The following is a 20,178-nucleotide window of genomic DNA, read 5'->3' on the forward strand; positions in this document are numbered from 1 at the left end:
GAGTACGAGTGAGACGACTGGCGATATGAATAAAACTGAATTTTAGCACAATGATGCAACAACACAACTAACTCTGCAGCTCGCCTCCACGACCAGATTTTATTTGAAACTTTTCTTTTTTACCCTTCTGCCAAGGCAATAATTTCAGTAAGTTCAACAGCTTATGACAATAAAATAACGAGAATTATGTATCTTATTTATTGCAGAAAACGTTACATACAGGCATAAAACAGTGAGACATGATGTTCGTAAGTATCTATACATTTTGATATTACAATATATGGGCTATATGGAACACAGGTTCTTGATACAGCCAAATTTCTAGAGCTATAAAGGTTAAAATCTAATGAACGGGAATCCTGGTGGGACTTAGTAAATTTCGTAACAGAAAAATGAAAAAGTAATGACTGCATGAATGTGCTGAACTAGACACTGAAATAAATTAACGAGCTTGTTATGCAGTTCTCTTGAGATAGTTTATAGAAGTCTTGTAAATTCGAGAAATGAGATCAAAAGCCCTAACGTGAAGCTCTACGCCGCGGGTCTATCAAGGCTGGAAGTAATAGGGTGAATCACCAATCAAAAGTGATATTTGTCTGGGAAATTAGCTGAAATGAGTCTTGTGTCATTTGAAGTCTTGGAACCTCTTTGACAACTCAATTCAGACACATGATATAATCATTGTGGTTGTAGTAAAGGCGTTCCAATGAGTGTTTTCTGCCGTATGATTGGGTGGTAGGATATTAAATACGAGGGGAGTTAAATCAGTAATGCAACACATTTTTCCTCAGTCAATTTCGATTGAAAAAATGTGGAATCTGTTGCAGGACATCATGGAGTATTTTCCGCTTCAACCCCTACAGTTTAGTGAAGTTCCGATGGATGGCGGCGCTATACGTCAAGCATAAGAGACCATGAGGATAAAATCAAGAGATTAAGAGCCCACGCAGAGGCATACCGACAATCTTTCTTTCCACGAACAATACGAGACTGGAATAGAAGGGAGAACCGATAGATGTACTCAAGGTACCCTCCGCCACACACCGTCAGGTGGCTTGCGGAGTATGGATGTAGAAACGTAATGGTGCCTGTAATGGAGGCGCGTTCGAAGCAGACAGCTCTCACTTTGTTTATTTTGGCGGAAAACAAGGGAATCGCAGACATTCACAGGCGCTTACAGAATGTGTACGGAGACTTGGCAGTGAACAAAAGCACGCTGAGTCGTTGAGCGGGGCGTCTGTCATCATCACAACAAGGTCGCGCACACCTATCCCACCTCCCACGTGCCGTCCGACAGCACACAACTTTGACTCCTGTATCGACTTCAGCTGTTCGTAGCCACAAAAATGCAAACTATTTCTCAGTGTCAACGAGAGGCCATACAGAAGTTTGTGCACCAGACAGATGAGCTCAAAAAACTTCGTTGGACTGTTCTTCCTCGTCTCTCTAACTTCTTCCGACTTTCATATGCTTTGCTCAATGAAGGATTGACTCCGCGGGAAGCAGTATGTGGATGATGGGGAGGATAATGAAGCAGCAAGACGCTGGCTACGGCGTCGACCAGTAGCGTGGTACCACGCGGACATACAGGCCCTCCCAGTAAGATGGCGTGAGGCCGTCGCATTGAACGGAGATTATTCTCAAAAGTATGGTTTTGTAGCCAAAAGAGTGGGGAATAATATGGTGTATTGGAAATCTGAATAAACCCAACCTGCTTTCAGAAAAATGTTAGATTACTAATTGAAAGCCCTTTGTTGTTTAATCTACGTGCGTTGTCTTACATAAGATTTAGGTATTTTTTGGAGTCAGTATTGTCGTCATGTTGATATGGCGACTGTACTGCAACCATCCTTTTCCTTTTCACCACTATCTGCCACCTCTCTCTACATTTGGTGCACAAGGCAGGAGTGCACGCACCCAGAGTGCCGTTGGGGCAACTTCAGATGTCTGCTGTAAATACTTCCTGGCACATTCTACCTTGCGAGTTTAGAGGACACTAGAGGCGAGTTCAGGGATACCGCTAACGCTTCCGTAATTAACAAGTGACATATTATTCATTTTATATTTTTCACTTTCTATATTTGAAATTCGATAGGTTTCAATAATGTTTTTCTCGGTTGGTAGATCATCATCACGGAGTTTGAGTTATCGCTAACATAAAAAACACTGTACATTCCATACGTGCTCTGCCACCTGAGTGGCAGTTTCTCGTGTGTCGTGAATAGCTGACCCACGCCTTTGTAGCGCAGGTCGAGGGATCTACCGCATACAAAAAAAATAGAAGGTTTGAAACTAAATATTTCAAAGATAATGTGTGTGAACACTGAATTACCTTGATAATTAACAAAACTTAGTCCACAACGCTCCCATACTCGAGAAATGAGCGTTGGAGACAGACGTGGGAATGCCGCGCCGCTGTCCTGGGCAAGGTCCTACTAAATGTGGTTTGTCGTTGCCTTTCTCCAACCTGATGCGCAGTGCTAAGTGTCTTGAGGAGCGCTTGTACAGAAGTAGTAGTTTCGTATGGCTCACGGGGCTGGTGTAAGTCTTTCAACTGGACGCCACTGACGCCACTTCGGCGACTTGTGTCCCTAACCTGCCCCAGTTATCCACCTGGACCTGCATCTTAACGTGGAATCCGAACCACGTGTCGTTTCTATCGATACCTCACATCGTGAAGAGGTGAAGTCTAATTTAAAACGCAGACTGAAAAATTTAAGGTCCGACCGGGATTCGATCCCGCGACCTCTGTTTCCAGTCAAGCGCTTTATCGCTACACTACCAGGTCCGACTGCTTTTACAGCGTAGTGTGTGAAAAGAGTGACAAACCCGGTGCCGCCACATAGACAACTCATTATCAAATAGCACCAAAGGGACAGAATAGCTTAAAGTCGTCAACCGACGGACAGATCCCCATCAAGTGTCACATGCCCTCACTCCAGGATACACGGAGGAGAGTTTGGAATTTGACCTACGGCAATGGCGCAAAGTCTGGCGATCCGCAGCTGTACGCCCCACCTCTCCTCCCCACGGTGACCGAATACCAGCGATGAAAATATCTTCCATCACCAGGATTCGAGCCGGCTACATCTGAGTCGAGCGTCACCGCAAAAGTGTACGGTAGTGACCATGGTTACGGAGGCAGTTAATAAAATATAGGGTTATTAAGAAAGACTGATGTAAAATTGAAATTTATTTATTATTTATTGAAATAAGACATTCCACAAAGCGAAACCGTTAGAACGCGACATGAAGTTGGACATTAATGCGTCGTGCAAAAAGGCGAGCGGCAGACTTGCCCGGCCTGCAATACAGAATAGGTGGCCATATTCGACGCAACAGGCAACGGCGTAAAAATGCTGTTTTTTAGAACACACCATTCATTACAATGTGTTGGAAATCGTACTCCGAAACGAGAGCACCAGTTTGTATGCGATGACGACGAGAAGAAGCACGCCTCCGGTATCATCAAGCAGATCCTTGCTTGTCATAATCTGTGTTATGGGATCACCTTCTAGGGCTGCACAAATGCACAGTAAAATGTTCACAGACTGGAGATGGCAACATTTTGCTTAGCCTGTTGACAAAGTCCAGTGCATGTGTGTTTTCACAGTCGCAGATTAACACATCTAGGTCGTCTCGTCCGAGCTCTTGCTTCACGAGCTGCCTACCATCCTCGTAATGAATAGGTACTACGTCACCTGTGCGTGAACAACTAGGGCAATACTCTTCCACTTCACAGAACTGTGGTCGAGTAAACGTAGCAGATACTCTCTGAAATGAAGTTCCTCACTTTCGCGTGCAATTTCTCGAGTAGTGAATAGTGGGAAGCGGAATACGTAGTTAAACTACTGAACAAGATCAGTCTCAAAACAGTGACGTTGAGTGATGTTTCGAAGATCTTACGACGAAGGAAGGGGTGGTCCACCAGGCCGGTCATCCCTCGTCGACGACACGCTGACACTGACGACGGTAGCCGAGGCGGTGGTGCAAGCTGTAAGTACAATGAACAACAACTACTTAATAGACTCACAAAGGAATTTTGACAGAGACTGAATCTAGTAATGCAGAAACTAATAGTTGTAGGAAACCTGCAGAAGCTGTGCATGGACAATTTGAAACTGACAAAATTTATGAAATTATGTGATGGGATAGATCGATAAATGCAACAGGCGAACCCACTCAGCAAAAGAAATAGACGAATTTAACAGCGTGGAACAGATAATGAGTACGCAGAATGCTACTCTGAGTGAGAATATAAAACAACTATAGTCCATTTGCAGGATGACAGAGGAGTCCGGTAAAAATTGAAAATTCGAACTTCACGGAATAATGTGTGTAGAGAAGTGCAAATTGACACACATGCTTGAAATGACATGGGGTTTTACTGAAACCAAAAACGTGCACAAAATGACCAACAGACGGCGCTTCATATGATACAGAAAACTGATTTTTAGCAAAGATATTACTCTTTTGTAACAAATACTCAACGTGTCGACCGTCATTCATCAACAATAACTGTAGCTAAGAGACAATGTTAACAGCACTGTACAACATATCACTAGTTAAGGTGACAAATTGCCATCGGAAATTGTCTTTTAGCATCCCTATCAGATCGGGCGATCGCGATAGACTTGCGACTTCAGGTACAACCAATAAGCACAAGGATTGAGGTCAAGTACGACTGAAGCGGCAGCTCAGCACGCGATCCTAACCAAACGAGGTGCGCAAGAGGTCTTCCACACGTATAGCAATATGGGGTGGAGCGCGATCCTGCATGAAAGTTCCGCCTTTCAGCAAGTGTTTATCAGCCCGGCTAGGAATGATGCGTATCTGTAAGATATCGGCAGACCTCGCACCCGTCACGTTGACAATCTGAAAAGCAGCACCCCGCTGTCTAGCGCCATTTATTGGCCGGTTTTTGCTCTCTTTTTGATTTCAATAAAACCACGCCATTTCAGGCATGTGTGTCAAGTTTCACCTCTACCGACATTATTCAGTGAATTAATGCATTTTCAAATGTTAACATACTTTCGGGTCACCTGTAGTGCCCCTCCGCAACAGACGCCTGTAACGTACCCTTGTTCGGAGTCAACTCTGAGGTGGTCTGTTCAAATCGTACAGCCCGAGCACATTTTCGCTTCCAGTAACATGCTAACAAGGGGAGGATGTGTAGTGGCGTCGAGTTACTTATGACCAGTCTTCGCGCAAATGTCTTCAGTTAAATTCCAAATCTCTCCTCGGTTTCACGGAGGGAGCAAATGGCAATTGCTGAAAATGATTCGCCAGTTGGAAAGGTGCATTCAGCTTGGTTCCTCGAAAGAAGCAGGCCATTTGTCGGTACCGGGTTTCACCCTCCCATTTTCTTCATCAATAACAAACGCCACCACAATGCCATACGCACTCATCAGTCATCCACTGCCATAGATACTAAGGACGTCTCCTTCCTATGGATATTGAACAAGTGTTTCACGTCAATATGCCAGAACTAAGAACAGATTCAGCATAAAAAGGATAGATTAATCTTGTGGTGCTAACAGCTAAAGCAACGAACACCACAGTGCAGTCTCAAATTTAGATCAATTTTCAACAAAACCAAGTAAATCTAACTGCCAAACACATAAGTAGCAACTAAACGCGGGATGATGGACTTTCGGACACAAACTAAAAAGTGTATCGCCGAAAAAGGTTATGAATGAAAGTGTTAAGAGAGGAATGTCTAACATACTTTAAAATTACTTTCAAACGTAGATACAGCTTCACACTTAATTTCAGATGGTCAGACACCACAATATGTGTAGGTTTGCGGTAGTGAATACCGGAAGGTTGCTTGCGTGTAAAATAAGGTGAAAAGTAATTTAATAGCGATATGCACACGTACATATGGCAGCAGTATCGCATATACAAGGTGTAAAAAGGGCTGTGCATTGGTGGAGCTGTCATTCGTACTCAGCTGATTCATGTGAAAAGGTTTCCGACGTGATTATGGCTGCACGACGGGAATTAACAGACTTTGATCGTGGAATGGTAGCTGCAGCTAGACGCAAGGGACATTCTATTCCGTAAATCGTTAGGCAATTCAATATTACGAGATCCAGTGTCCAGAGTGCCGAAAATATCAAATTTCATGCACTACCTCTCACCATGGACAACACAGTGGCCGACGGCTTTCACTTAACGACTGAGAGCAACGGCGTTTGTTCAGGGTTGTCAGTGCTAACAGACAAGCAGCACTTCGTGAAATAACTGCGGAAATCAATGTGGGACATAAGAAGAACGTATCCGTTAGGACAGTGCGGCGAAATCTGGCGTAATTGGCTATGGCAGCATACGACCTTTGCGAGTGGCTTTGTTCGCCTGCAACGCCTCTCCTCATCTCGTGATCATATCTGTTGGATCCTAGAAGACTGGAAAACCGCGAAGTGGTCACATGAGTCCCAGTTTCAGTTGATAATAGCTGACGGTAAGGTTCGAGTGTGACGCAGACCCCACGAATCCATGGACCCAAGATTTCAAGACACTGTGCACATGGTGGTGGCTTCTTAATCGTGGGGGCTGTGAAATAGACTGGGTTCATTGGTCCAGCTGAACCGATCATTGTCTGGAAATGGCTATCTTCGGCTACTTGGAGACCATTTGCAGCAATTCGTGGACTCCATGTTCCCAAACTAAGGTGCGCCATGTCACCGGGCCGCAATAGGATGTGAAGGGAAATCTGGTGTGCCCTTTTCAAAGCAACCATCCACGCATTTTGCTTGAGCCATCTAGAGAAATATCGGAAAACCTACATTGGAATGGCCGGACGAAGATTATAAACTGTCTCTTGCGATATAGCGCCTCTAGAACTTATTTAACATACACGTTGCTGTACTCCACAAAGAGCAAAAATTGCCGACTTACTATATCATTTAGGAAACACTAAGAAGTGTCTCTGTCACTGCTATCCACTAACTAGCTCTTCGATTGGAAATGCGCTCTTCATACGTGACTCCTGCACAATCTTGTCACAGATCAAGTAACATACTATTTCGATCGTTGTTAATATTTAGAGGTCTTGTTACTAGACACACAATGGTAGTTTGCACCCCCTTCACAAATACTACATAAAAATGCTCTTCCTGTGCGCCCCGCAATCCAGAGTACATGTGGCGCACTGTTATCTGAAGGTTGTGCTAATCTGCATACAATACAGTTATTTGCTAGCCTGGTACGAACGAAGCTACTGTAAAGTGTCAGCACCTTCACAGTTCTCAGTATTCAGAAGCTCAATCTTATGCTGATGGATGTTATGTTGTAATATTTAGATGAGACATCCAAATCATTAACCAATGTGTGACCAAGAAATCTTCCAGATTCTTTCAATTTTAGAATGGTACAGTGTGAATTAAAAAGTAAGACAACTATGAGAAATTGAATCTTTGGTGATTCTTCGCATCTTTAACGTCAACTGTACTTGATATGTTGATAAAATATTGGATTAACAGTATAAAGTCAAATTAAGTCCATAAATAGAGTGTAAAGCACCGGGTTTATCACCAGCCAATGGTGCCACTACAGGCTTAACAATTTAAAAGCACCTTTGACTGATATGTCATAAAAGTCTTCAAAATATATTACCTACTCTCCAAGTAAGTTTCTGCTTAAATATTCGTTGGAAGGACGAGAAGCTACCACCTCTTCTTTATGTTAAGGAGAGAACTTTACTTACATTGTTTAATTGGGAGAGTACTTTTGTGTAGCCACTACCATAAAGTTATCGAAATAAGGATTCCTTCCTGATCTACGTTGAAACCGACTGATGAGATACCAGGAAAACTCAGGAGGCTGCCATCAATAATCCATACTACAGGATACTTAAGTAGATATGAACCTTACCTAGAGCATCAAATAAAATGTCATGACCTCGTTTCAGTTTGGGTCGTGAAATTGACCTTCAGGAGAACTTTGGTTAAACATGTTGGTGATTGAAGTGTTGAACTGGGAAAAATAAGTTGCTGTGTGCCATACTGAATGATGCCTGGCAAATATTCGGTTCACACTTTGAAAGAGATTGTAAATTCGACGTGGTTATCTGGTAAGGCAGGAAGATGATAATTACACAAACTCACAGCGTAATACGTAATATTGTACGAACATACTTTCTACGCCATTTTTTCAAGATTCTGTATACCATTTTCACTGCTTTGTTTCTGAAGGCTCAAGTGAAGATCAGAGCTAACTGCGTGGGCGGTTAACAACGTTCTAGAACACACACAATCATCCATCTGCTATAAAATCGCCGGCCGTTGTGGCCGAGCGGTTCTAGGCGCTTCAGTTCGGAACCGCGCTGCTGCTACGGTCGCATGTTAGAATCCTGCCTCGGGCATGGGTGTGTGTGATGTACTTAGGTTTAAGTAGTTCTAAGTCTAGAGGACTGATGACCTGAGATGTTATGTCCGATAGTGCTCAGAGCCATTTTTTTGCTATAAATTCGTCCGAAGCAATAACTGAAAGGTGGGACGTCTGCTTAACACTTCAAGCATGAACCAGTTCACGTCAGAAACTGAATGCGGCTGATCGCGGACTTGCCGGCCAGAGTGGCCGAGCGGTTCTAGGCGCTACAGTCTGGAACGGCGCGACCGCTACGGTCGTAGGTTCGAATCCTGCCTCGGGCATGGATGTGTGTGATGTCCTTAGGTTAGTTAGGTTTAAGTAGTTCTAAGTTCTAGGGGACTGATGACCTCAGATGTTAAGTCCCATAGTGCTCAGAGCCATTTTTTTGATCGCGGACTTTATGTATTCAAAGTTAAAATGTCAGAAAACTGTAGCGAAATGGAGAGATCTATGGACGCTCGACTACTGATGCAGGAACTAGAAGCTGAGCCTCAAGATAAAACAAAAGAAATGCAATGCGCGTAATTATGCAGCAGTAATCCCCTAATGTTTCGTTACATTAACAGCGATTTATCACTAGTAAGTACAAGACGTAGTATCCGAGAACAAGCACCCCAAGGTTATTTGCGGAACGAATCCACAGAACGAGTATTAGGAAAAGCAGATGCCAAACAGACTCATTGGAAGAATTCTAACTCCGTCAACTAAATACAAAGCTATCGTTCAAAGGACTTTTGAGCTTTGCTGTATAGTTTTGAACCCTTACCCGACAAGGCAGTATTAGTAAAGGAGAAGGAAGATACAAAGGGCTACGGCACGTTTCTTCACGTTTTTGATTAGTAGCAATGAGAGCGTCACACAGAAGCTAATCCAACTCCATAAACTTAACTCAAAATTTCCATTCTGAAGTTATTGTCTGAAGAGAAGACTGCGCTACTTGCCCACAGATAAAAGCCATTCATAGCTGTTGTCACAGCTGTTAAAGATGTGGTACAGCATATAGAATCTTCGTTCTATTAGCTTGCAAAGAGAATGTGGACGAAGACAGCTGACAGTGCTGGGCAAGTCGTTCATCCCAAGTGGACAGTACTGCAACTTCCCCAGTATGATTCATGCGCACGCTGCCCCATCGCACTTCGCGTGCTTTGTAAATGATTGGCTGGATAATTACTAGTCGAACTGGTTTGCTCGCTCAACAGCCGCATTTAGACTTGTTAATATTGCCATGCCGCCTTTCAGTCACTGACTGCACACAAAATTCTCTCTCAATTGTCAGCGATATTACTTCAAGGGCTTACCTGTGGATTCAGGAACAGATGTGTATCAATGACGCTATTTAAAACACGTGACATAAGCCGTGGTAGCGGCGATCATGCTGATAGTTTCCATCTTGGCGAGAGCGAAGCTATTTCTGTTCAGTGTTAATGATGTCCCCTCACTTCTGAATGCTGTATACAGACTCAAATACGGTAAGGTGTACCCTGTTCGTGCGAGAGCGCATAAAATTTAAAATATAAGCACTGACACTTGCGGTTACATTATTATTATTATTATTATTTCTTTCCTTTCTCAGACGTTATGTCTGGTTAAAAATGGAAAGTGACGCGGACCTTGATAAAGCGTGACTTCCTTTTAACTGTACGGTATATGTTACATTGCATTTAGGAACTTTCGGGTAATTGAACATGTATCAATAATTACAGATTTCTGTAGTTGTATATATACGTTTGGATGTAGCTGTATTGCGTTGATGTACTGGTGGACATTGTGTGGTATGACTCCTGTAGTTGATAGTCCAATTGGTATAATGTCAACTTTATCCTGATGCCACATGTCCTTGACTTCCTCAGCCAGTTGGATGTATTTTTCAAGTTCTTCTCCTGTTTTCTTCTGTATATTTGTTGTATTGGGTATGGATATTTCGATTAGTTGTGTTAATTTCTTCTTTTTACTGGTGAGTATGATGTCAGGTTTGTTATGTGATGTTTTATCTGTTATAATGGTTCTGTTCCAGTGTAATTTGTATTCATCATTCTCCAATACATTTTGTGGTGCATACTTGTATGTGGGAACGTGTTGTTTTTATTAGTTTATGTTGTATGGCAAGTTGTTGATGTATTATTTTTGCTACATTGTCATGTCTTCTGGGGTATTCTGTATTTGCTAGTATTGTACACCCGCTTGTGATGTGATCTACTGTTTCTATTTGTTGTTTGCAAAGTCTGAATTTATCTGTTGTGGTATTGGGACATTTAATAATATGCTTGCTGTAATATCTGGTGTTTATCTCTCCAAGAAAAAACAAGGAGAGGAGAACGTAAGTAAAATGAACAACTGATAGTGTGTAACTTTAAACTCGCGAAATTGAAGTAAATGATTGGAATCGTTGCTTTCGCACAGGCCAGCTGCAGCATCCAAACTGCTGTCGAGATTGTACCACTGTAGAAACTGAAGATATATGTAATTTGCCAGCTGAAGATGGGTGCAAACCCGAAATGCATATTGGCATAAATAAAACATTAAAAAAGTGGCTGGTCGCTGTATTTTTATAGTAAAATATCATTATCCACGGCCACGGAGCTCAACAGTCCAAATAAAATGGACAAATTGTTAAATCTACAGTTGTCTCATATCTACCATCAGAGATCAGAGTCTGTTTCCTTCCGCCTGTGGTTGAACATTGCTTCTTCGAAACTTAATATGCTTGGAATGTAAGAAGGTTAGATTATGTTAGTGTGCACAAACACACTGAAATGGTTGTCAACGTGGTTTCCTCAAATGTCTACTTAAAAAAAGACGAAATGTCACCTCCCTCGCGACCTAGACACCTATGAAAATATTTACTCACACTTCATTGCAAACACCAAATTATAGCTTTCTGAATAACGCCCACAGTATCGACTACCTGGTTTCTGATGGCGTTGCAATTTTTACAAGCAGAAACACAGATTTTGTTCACGTGAGAAAGGGCGGCTGTGAAACTACTGAAACGACCTTTGAGAATAAAAAAGGAAGTATCAACTCCTGAAAATCCAGAGCCTTTATTGTCGGTAATTTCAAGGCACAAATACCAATTGTTTGGCATAAGATATTGTCGTAGTACCTTACAGTAACATAACGCAGAAGGTGGAGAAGGTGCATAAGGGGTAAACCATCAAACAATCTCAATACGAAAATTATCTAATGGAACGTTACCACAAAATTATACACCATCTTGCTGCAGGTAAAGAAGCGAAAGAAGGAAGGAAGGAACATTTATGTCTTCCGGCCTTCCGATGATATTATACACTCCTGGAAATGGAAAAAAGAACACATTGACAGCGGTGTGTCAGACCCACCATACTTGCTCCGGACACTGCGAGAGGCATACGGAGCTCAATCGCAGTCTTTAACACTGGTAGCATGCCGCGACAGCGTGGACGTGAACCGTATGTGCAGTTGACGGACTTTGAGCTAGGGCGTATAGTGGGCATGCGGGAGGCCGGGTGGACGTACCGCCGAATTGCTCAACACGTGGGGCGTGAGGTCTCCACAGTACATCGATGTTGTCGCCAGTGGTCGGCGGAAGGTGCACGTGCCCGTCGACCTGGGACCGGACCGCAGCGACGCACGGATGCACGCCAAGACCGTAGGATCCTACGCAGTGCCGTATGGGACCGCACCGCCACTTCCCAGCAAATTAGGGACACTGTTGCTCCTGGGGTATAGGCGAGGACCATCGCAACCGTCTCCATGAAGCTGGGCTACGGTCCCGCACACCGTTAGGCCGTCTTCCGCTCACGCCCCAACATCGTGCAGCCCGCCTCCAGTGGTGTCGCGACAGGCGTGAATGGAGGGACGAATGGAGACGTGTCGTCTTCAGCGATGAGAGTAGCTTCTGCCTTGGTGCCAATGATGGTCGTATGCGTGTTTGGCGCCGTGCAGGTGAGCGCCACAATCAGGACTGCATACGACCGAGGCACACAGGGCCAACACCCGGCATCATGGTGTGGGGAGCGATCTCCTACACTGGCCGTACACCACTGGTGATCGTCGAGGGGACACTGAATAGTGCACGGTACATCCAAACCGTCATCGAACCCATCGTTCTACCATTCCTAGACCGGCAAGGGAACTTGCTGTTCCAACAGGACAATGCACGTCCGCATGTATCCCGTGCCACCCAACGTGCTCTAGAAGGTGTAAGTCAACTACCCTGGCCAGCAAGATCTCCGGATCTGTCCCCCATTGAGCATGTTTGGGACTGGATGAAGCGTCGTCTCACGCGGTCTTCACGTCCAGCACGAACGCTGGTCCAACTGAGGTGCCAGGTGGAAATGGCATGGCAAGCCGTTCCACAGGACTACATCCAGCATCTCTACGATCGTCTCCATGGGAGAATAGCAGCCTGCATTGCTGCGAAAGGTGGATATACACTGTACTAGTGCCGACATTGTGCATGCTCTGTTGCCTGTGTCTATGTGCCTGTGGTTCTGTCAGTGTGATCATGTGATGTATCTGACCCCAGGAATGTGTCAAAGTTTCCCCTTCCTGGGACAATGAATTCACGGTGTTCTTATTTCAATTTCCAGGAGTGTAGATACAACATAAGCTCAGAAGTCACTAGGCTTGGGAATAAATCGGTTGCCTCTTATTCAAAGAAACTATCGCGCCATTAGCCATAAGTCAGTTGGAGCAACGGGAAACCTAAAACTGAACGCGAATTTTGAACCTGCTCCTCCCGAATGTCGAGCCTAGTGCCTAACCCTGTGGCGCATACAGTGCACTACAGTGGACAGTTGTTAATTGTCGCTTCTTTGGCGTTTTCAATCAGTCCTGAGACTGTAAATCCACACAGTCCACTGCAGCGGGCACTCCCAACTGAATTGTGTCGGAATGCATTTTTTGCCTCATGCCTGACTGAATGCCAGATAAGTGACCATTAAAAGCTAGCTGTCTACTGCAGTGAAAAATCATGCAGCACAAAGAGATTGATCTGGTGTCACAAGACCTAATTACAGCAAATTCATTGCTGGTGTATGTTCAACTGTCCTAAATGGATCCATGCCAATGACTGAACTTTAGTAACAGTAGTTCTATTGGTTAACACAGCCTATTAATTAATCCTGCAGAAAAAAATGCAAATTCTACGAAACATGGTTGGCAAGGCACGAGGGCTGGCACGCTGGAATCTTAAGAACAACAGATCTATACTCTCCACCGGCGACTTAAGTCATCTGTTTGCAATGTTCGCTACGAGTTTATAATGAACTTAAGACCGAGTACTCACGATTACAGACTACAACACCTGCCAGCTTCCACACCGGCGTCACATTCCAGCGACGTGTCCAGTTGCTTTTAAAGCAGTAGCACTCTGGTTTCAAATACATAAATGCAGTAGTAAACCACAGGCACCTTGTAAAAGCGGACAAAGCCATCAGTAAGGGTGCAGCTGTTACCTTGTGACATAGCACTGGGTGGACTACATATAGACGAAACTACCAAACGTCACGAACAGCACTGATGGGAGGGGGACGGAGGAGGAGGAGGCGGGGGAATGAAGGACGAGCTGGGGAACGAAGATTGGGTTTAATGTCCCGTCGACATCGAGGTCATTAGAGACTGAGCACAAGCTCTGATATTTTCAAAGAAGTATCCCGGCATTTGTCTGGAGCGGTTTAGGGAAATCATGAAAAACCTAAATTTGGATGGCCGGACAAGGGTTTGAACCGTCGTCCTCTGTAATGTGACTCCTGTGTGCTAACCATTACGCCACCTTACTCGGTGATAGCAAAATGAGTCCTTTGAACCCCAGTGTGAAACAATACACAAGGAAACTACGAGAAGTAATTATTTCTCAAATAATAAAGAAAACAGTCGTAAGATCAAACCGAATAGGTTCTTCATAATGACTGAAAACTCTGCACGTTCGCAGAACTCTGAAGGCCGCAAAAGAAGAAGTAAACTCTACAGAGGAAAGTGGAAACCTGGCTAAAATAGAAACAGAAGAGCTGTAAGTCTCCAGACTAGTAGGCATCCCGTATGTTATTCCCAGAAAGATAATTTATATCTGCAAAGAAGTATACATAAAGAACTATATTTGAATAATTTTAATATGGCTTTGACTAAGACACATGGATTAGGAAATAATGCGCGATACACCATACACACATTAAATAAAGTACACATTTAACAAGAGAAGCCAGAAACAGGATCCTGAGCAAGATTATTGGTCAACGAAAATCCCATATCGTAATACGAAAATATGTACTTACGATTAAAAGTTAAAAAATATGTATCAAAATAAACCAATCACTGGTACAAAACCAGGTCTCTGAAAACAATAAGAGCAGCTCCAAAGTTTACACAAATCACATCTGCAGCGTATGTTGTGTGACCAGATATAGCATGTATGCAGTACTACCTAGCGCGATGCGACGAACGCTACGATATTTCAGAAAGTTTATAATTAGGCGATATCATGTTTGAATATACAGAAGGAACTCTGGTTACTGAAGTGTGTGAGCTCTGAAGAGAGCTATCTACTGCTGAGATCATCGATGTTGCCCATGATGTTTCGCATGTCTTATGCCTGCTTAGAAAACGCTCCAAAACCTGAGATGATACATAATGCTTATATCGCAAGTTCAGTCTAGCACGACATGAAACAATCTGTTTTCACGGTGCTCCTGCAGCACGCTACACCCGGCAGGTCAATAATGTACGATCAGGCTACTCCAAGTTTTCTTGCTTCACATCGGACGTAAGGAGATAATATCGTCTTTAAGGGGAACAGTGACCAACTGTACGAAGTATGATTCATTAGTAGTGACATATTTGAAGTTATCGTATTATCAAATTAGAAACCATGTGAGAACTTTCCCAGAGCGTAACTGAAAATAATGCTATGAAGACAAAATTTTGAAATATAGACAATTACGTAGGGGCCAAAAATGAGCACCGAAATTTAAATATATGTTAACGACTATTTACCGAGTACAACACAGCAGAAGTTGCACGCAGACTAAAACGATTCAAGCTTCAACGGTAAAGTGAAGGAGTGTCTACAAACATATTAATATCTGTATACATTACCCTGTATACAGTGGGTGGCACAAAGACAATTTTGTCACTTCTTCAGTTTGAAGGCAGTACGCAAAACTACATTACAAAAATGAATCTCCCAATCAGCTTTGCCAATGCTCCACAGCAAAAGGTACTTCACTGAATAAAGCAAAACGGTATAAAACATGTCTCAGTTCCGTATGAGTAAGTGGCTTTGGTCGCAGAAAACTTTCGTCGTATTTATATATCCATATTCAATCTCATGTCTGCTAGCACGACACAGCCACACCACACACAAAAGTACTCTATCTGATCGAAAGTATTCGAACGCCTATTACTGGATATTAATTTGGGGTCTGAACGTCTGTGAAGGAGGAGTGGCAGCCCATTCTTCCCCAAAACACCAGAGAAGATAGTGATACTGAACGCTGGGGTTAGTGATATTGGACGCTGAGGTCTGGTGCAAAGACGACGTTCTAAACTAATCCCAAAAGAGTTACATTGGGTTCGGATCGAAACTCTGGACAGGTCAGTCCATTCCAGGAATTTTACGTCACACACACACACACACACACACACACACACACACACACACACACACACACACACACACACAACCACCTCGTCCTCTGTATTTCACTGTTGGCACTATACCTGCTAGTAGGAAACGTTCTCCACGCATTCGCCGCAAGTTACGACGTGATTCATCACTCTGAATCACCCGTTCTGAGGTTGCTCTTTATTACCCCTAACGCACAGTCACTGTGCTAGCTGGACTGCTGCTGATACTTAGGAACTCACGAGTGATTCCTTCCGCTGATTTCAAGCTATTTTTAAACAACAACCCTCCCCAATGTTCGACGAACTCTGTTCGTCAATGGTCGAATGAGATCTGCCTGGTTTGTTTAGCTGTGGTTGTTGCTTCGCGCCGGCTGGTGTGGCCAAGCGGATTCTAGGCGCTTCAGCCTGGAACCGCGCGACCGCTACGGTCGCAGGTTCGAATCGTGCCTCGGGCATGGGTGTGTGTGTGTGTGTGTGTGTGTGTGTGTGTGTGTGTGTGTGTGTGTGATGTCCTTAGGTTAGCTAGGTTTAAGTAGTTCTAAGTTCTGGGGGACTGATGACCTCAGATGTTAAGTCCTATAGTACTCAGAGCCATTTGAACCACTTGTTGCTTCGCGTTTTCACTTCACGAATCATATCACCAACAGTCTACCTGGACAGCTTTAGAAAGGGTTGAAATGTCCCCGAGGGATTTGTTACTCAGGTGACATCCAGTGCCTAGTTCACATTCGAAGTCACCGAGGTCTCCTGAGCGGCCCATTCTGCTGTTACTGCCCTCTACTGACTGCACAATATTTCCCGCTTCCTTCTATAATTGCGGATCCATCTCTCGTGACATAGTGGTCAATTTCGCATTATATAGGTGTGTCCGGATACTTCCGATGAGGGAATGTATGTAGAACTCATCGTATTCGAAAAAAGCAGATCATAGTCCGGTTGGAACTGTAACATCTTTAGGGGAAATATATATATATATATATTTTTTGTGGTTTTAGGGCGCACAAATTCAATGGTCATTAGCGCCCTGACTAAGAATGCACCGCGAGGCCCAAGTTGACAACAACAAATAAAAGGGAAAACACGATAAAAGACAGACTGACAGGCATAGGATTAAAAAACAGCATCAAATGTCCTTAGCGAGGTTTGTCAAATTGATAAAACAAAGAACACGAGCAGCTGCTCGTGGGTCATCCGCTAAAATGGCATCGAAAGTATTTGGCAGGTTAAGATCGAGGCGCAGTGTGTTAAGATCTGGACAGGACATTAAAATGTGTCTAACCGTCAGCAAGTGCCCACATGGGCAGAACGGCGCCGGCGCAGCCGCCAGCAGATGGCGATGGCTGAACCGGCAGTGTCCAATTCTTAACCGGGCTAAAACGACCTCCTCCCGCCGAGAAGGGCGTGAGGAGGACGTCCAAGCCACGGGAAGAGGTTTTAAGGCCCGAAGCTTGTTGTCGGTAAGTGCAGCCCAATCGGCATGCCACAGCGATAAAATGCGCCGACAAATGACCCTGCTAAAATCGGACGAAGGGACACAACAAGAAGCTGTCCGAGGCTGGAGGACCGCAGCCTTGGCCGCGGCATCTGCAGCTTCGTTCCCAGGGATACCGACATGGCCAGGAACCCACATAAAGCTAACCGGAGAACCGACGTCCACCAGCTGCTGAAGAGAGCGTTGGATCCGGTGTACGGAAGGGTGAACCGGGTACGGATCACTGAGGCTCTGGATGGCGCTCAGGGAATCTGAGCAGATGACATAAGCAGAATGTCGGTGGCGGCAGATGTAAAGAACAGTCTGGTAGAGGGCAAAGAGCTCAGCTGTGAAGACCGAACAATGGCCATGGAGCCGGTATTTGAAACTGTGTGCTCTGACAATAAAGGAACACCCGACCCCGTCATTGGTCTTAGAGCCATCTGTATAAATGAAAGTCATGTTGATGAACTTCGAACGAAGTTCCAAAAAACGGGAGTGGTAGATCGAACTGGGGGTGACCTCTTTTGGGAGCGAGCTGAGGTCAAGGTGAACGCGGACCTGAGCCTGGAGGCAAGGTGGCGTGCGGCTCTCGCCCACTCGAAAGGTTGCATGGAGTGAAAAATTAAGGTGTTGAAAGCGAACTCCAGGGGGTAGCAGGGCAGAGACATACAACCCGTATTGACGGTCAAGAGAGTCGTCAAAAAAGGAACGATAAGACGGGTGGTCGGGCATTGACAGTAGCCGACAGGCATACCGACAAAGCAGTATATCGCGCCGGTAGGTGAGTGGCAATTCGCCAGCGTCAGCATGAAGACTCTCTACGGGACTGGTATAAAATGCTCCGATCGCAAGTCGTAAACCCCGATGTTGTATGGAGTTGAGGCGGCGTAAGATGGATGGCCGTGCAGAGGAGTATACGAAGCTCCCATAATCCAGCTTGGAGCGGACGATCGACCGATATAGACGAAGTAGGACGGTTCGATCCGCTCCCCACGACATACCACTGAGAACACGGAGGACATTTAAAGAACGGGTACAACGGGCGGCCAAATATGACACATGTGGAGACCAGCTAAGTTTCCTGTCAAAGGTAAGGCCTAAAAATTTGGTTGTCTCCACGATTGGGAGAGCAACGGGACCGAGTCGTAAGGACGGTGGGAGAAACTCTTTGTAGCGCCAGAAGTTAATACAGACCGTCTTCTCGGCAGAAAAACGGAAGCCATTGGCGACACTCCAGGAGGAAAGACGGTCAAGAGAACGCTGAAGACAGCGCTCCAGGACACGTGTACACTGCGCGCTGCAATAGATGGTAAAATCGTCCACGAAAAGGGAGCCTGATACATCAGCTGGGAGGCAATCCATTATTGGATTGATCGCGATGGCGAAGAGAGCGACGCTCAAAACTGAGCCCTGTGGCACCCCATTCTCCTGGCGAAAGGTGTCGGACAGGACAGAACCCACACGTACCCTGAACTGTCGATCCATTAAAAAGGAACGAATAAAAAGAGGGAGGCGACCGCGAAGGCCCCATGTATGCATGGTGCGGAGAATGCCCGCCCTCCAACAGGTGTCGTAAGCCTTCTCCAAATCAAAGAACACAGCCGCGGTCGGGCGCTTCCGCAAGAAGTTATTCATAATGAAGGTCGACAAGGTAACCAGATGGTCAACAGCAGAGCGGCGCCTACGAAATCCACATTGTACATTGGTAAGGAGGCGTCGAGACTCGAGCAGCCAAACCAAACGAGAGTTAACCATTCGCTCCATCACCTTACAGACACAGCTGGTAAGCGAGATGGGTCGATAACTGGAAGGCAAGTGCTTGTCCTTCCCCGGCTTAGGAATCGGGACAACAATAGACTCGCGCCAGCATGCGGGAACATGTCCCTCAATCCAGATGCGATTGTATGTACGAAGAAGAAAACCTTTACCCGCAGGAGAAAGGTTCTTCAGCATCTGAATATGAATAGAATCTGGCCCTGGAGCGGAGGACCGTGATCGGCCAAGTGCGTTTTCGAGTTCCCGCATGGTGAATGGGGCATTATAACTTTCACAATTCGAGGAGCGGAAGTTAGGTGGCCGAGCCTCCTCTGCCTGTTTGCGGGGGAGGAAGGCAGGGTGGTAATGAGCGGAGCTCGAAACCTCTGCGAAAAAGCGGCCGAAGGCATTGGAGACAGCTTCAGGGGCCACAAGGACGTCATTCGCGACCTTTAAGCCAGAAACTGGTGAGTGGACCTTAGTGCCAGATAGCCGGCGCAGGCTACCCCAGACAACAGAAGAAGGAGTAAAACTGTTGAAGGTGCTTGTGAAAGCAGCCCAGCTGGCTATCTTGCTTTCTTTGATAATACGACGACACTGAGCACGTAAGCTTTTATAATTGATACAATTAGCCACTGTAGGGTGGCGTTTAAATGTGCGTAAAGCACGTCGACGAGCACGTAAAGCGTCTCTACATGCTGCGGTCCACCAGGGGACCGGTACGCGACGTGGAGAAGGAGGGTGAGGGATGGAATATTCAGCAGCAGTGATAATGACTTCCGTGAGGTGTGCGACCTGACGATCGCAGCTTGTGAAGGTTTGATCCTGAAAGGTCGCCCTGGAAGAGAAGAGCCCCCAGTCTGCCTTGGAGATGGTCCAATTAGAGAAGCACGGAGAGGGGGTATGCTGCAGGAGATGGATAACACACGGGAAGTGGTCGCTCGAATATGTATCAGAAAGTGCATACCACT

At 45.1% G+C, this 20,178-nt stretch overlaps 1 protein-coding gene across 1 annotated transcript in view; it reads right to left on the reverse strand.

The window, feature by feature from the left end:
- Window positions 1-20,178, reverse strand: part of LOC126183278 (uncharacterized) — a 292,135-nt gene that overhangs the window by 219,713 nt on the left and 52,244 nt on the right. The window contains exon 2 of the mRNA XM_049925101.1: window positions 3,907-3,994. The gene's annotated coding sequence lies outside the window, so the exon portion shown is untranslated. The remainder of the gene's footprint in view (window positions 1-3,906; window positions 3,995-20,178) is intronic.

This window comes from Schistocerca cancellata, chromosome 4 (assembly GCF_023864275.1).
Source record: "Schistocerca cancellata isolate TAMUIC-IGC-003103 chromosome 4, iqSchCanc2.1, whole genome shotgun sequence".
Classification (NCBI taxonomy): domain Eukaryota; kingdom Metazoa; phylum Arthropoda; class Insecta; order Orthoptera; family Acrididae; genus Schistocerca; species Schistocerca cancellata.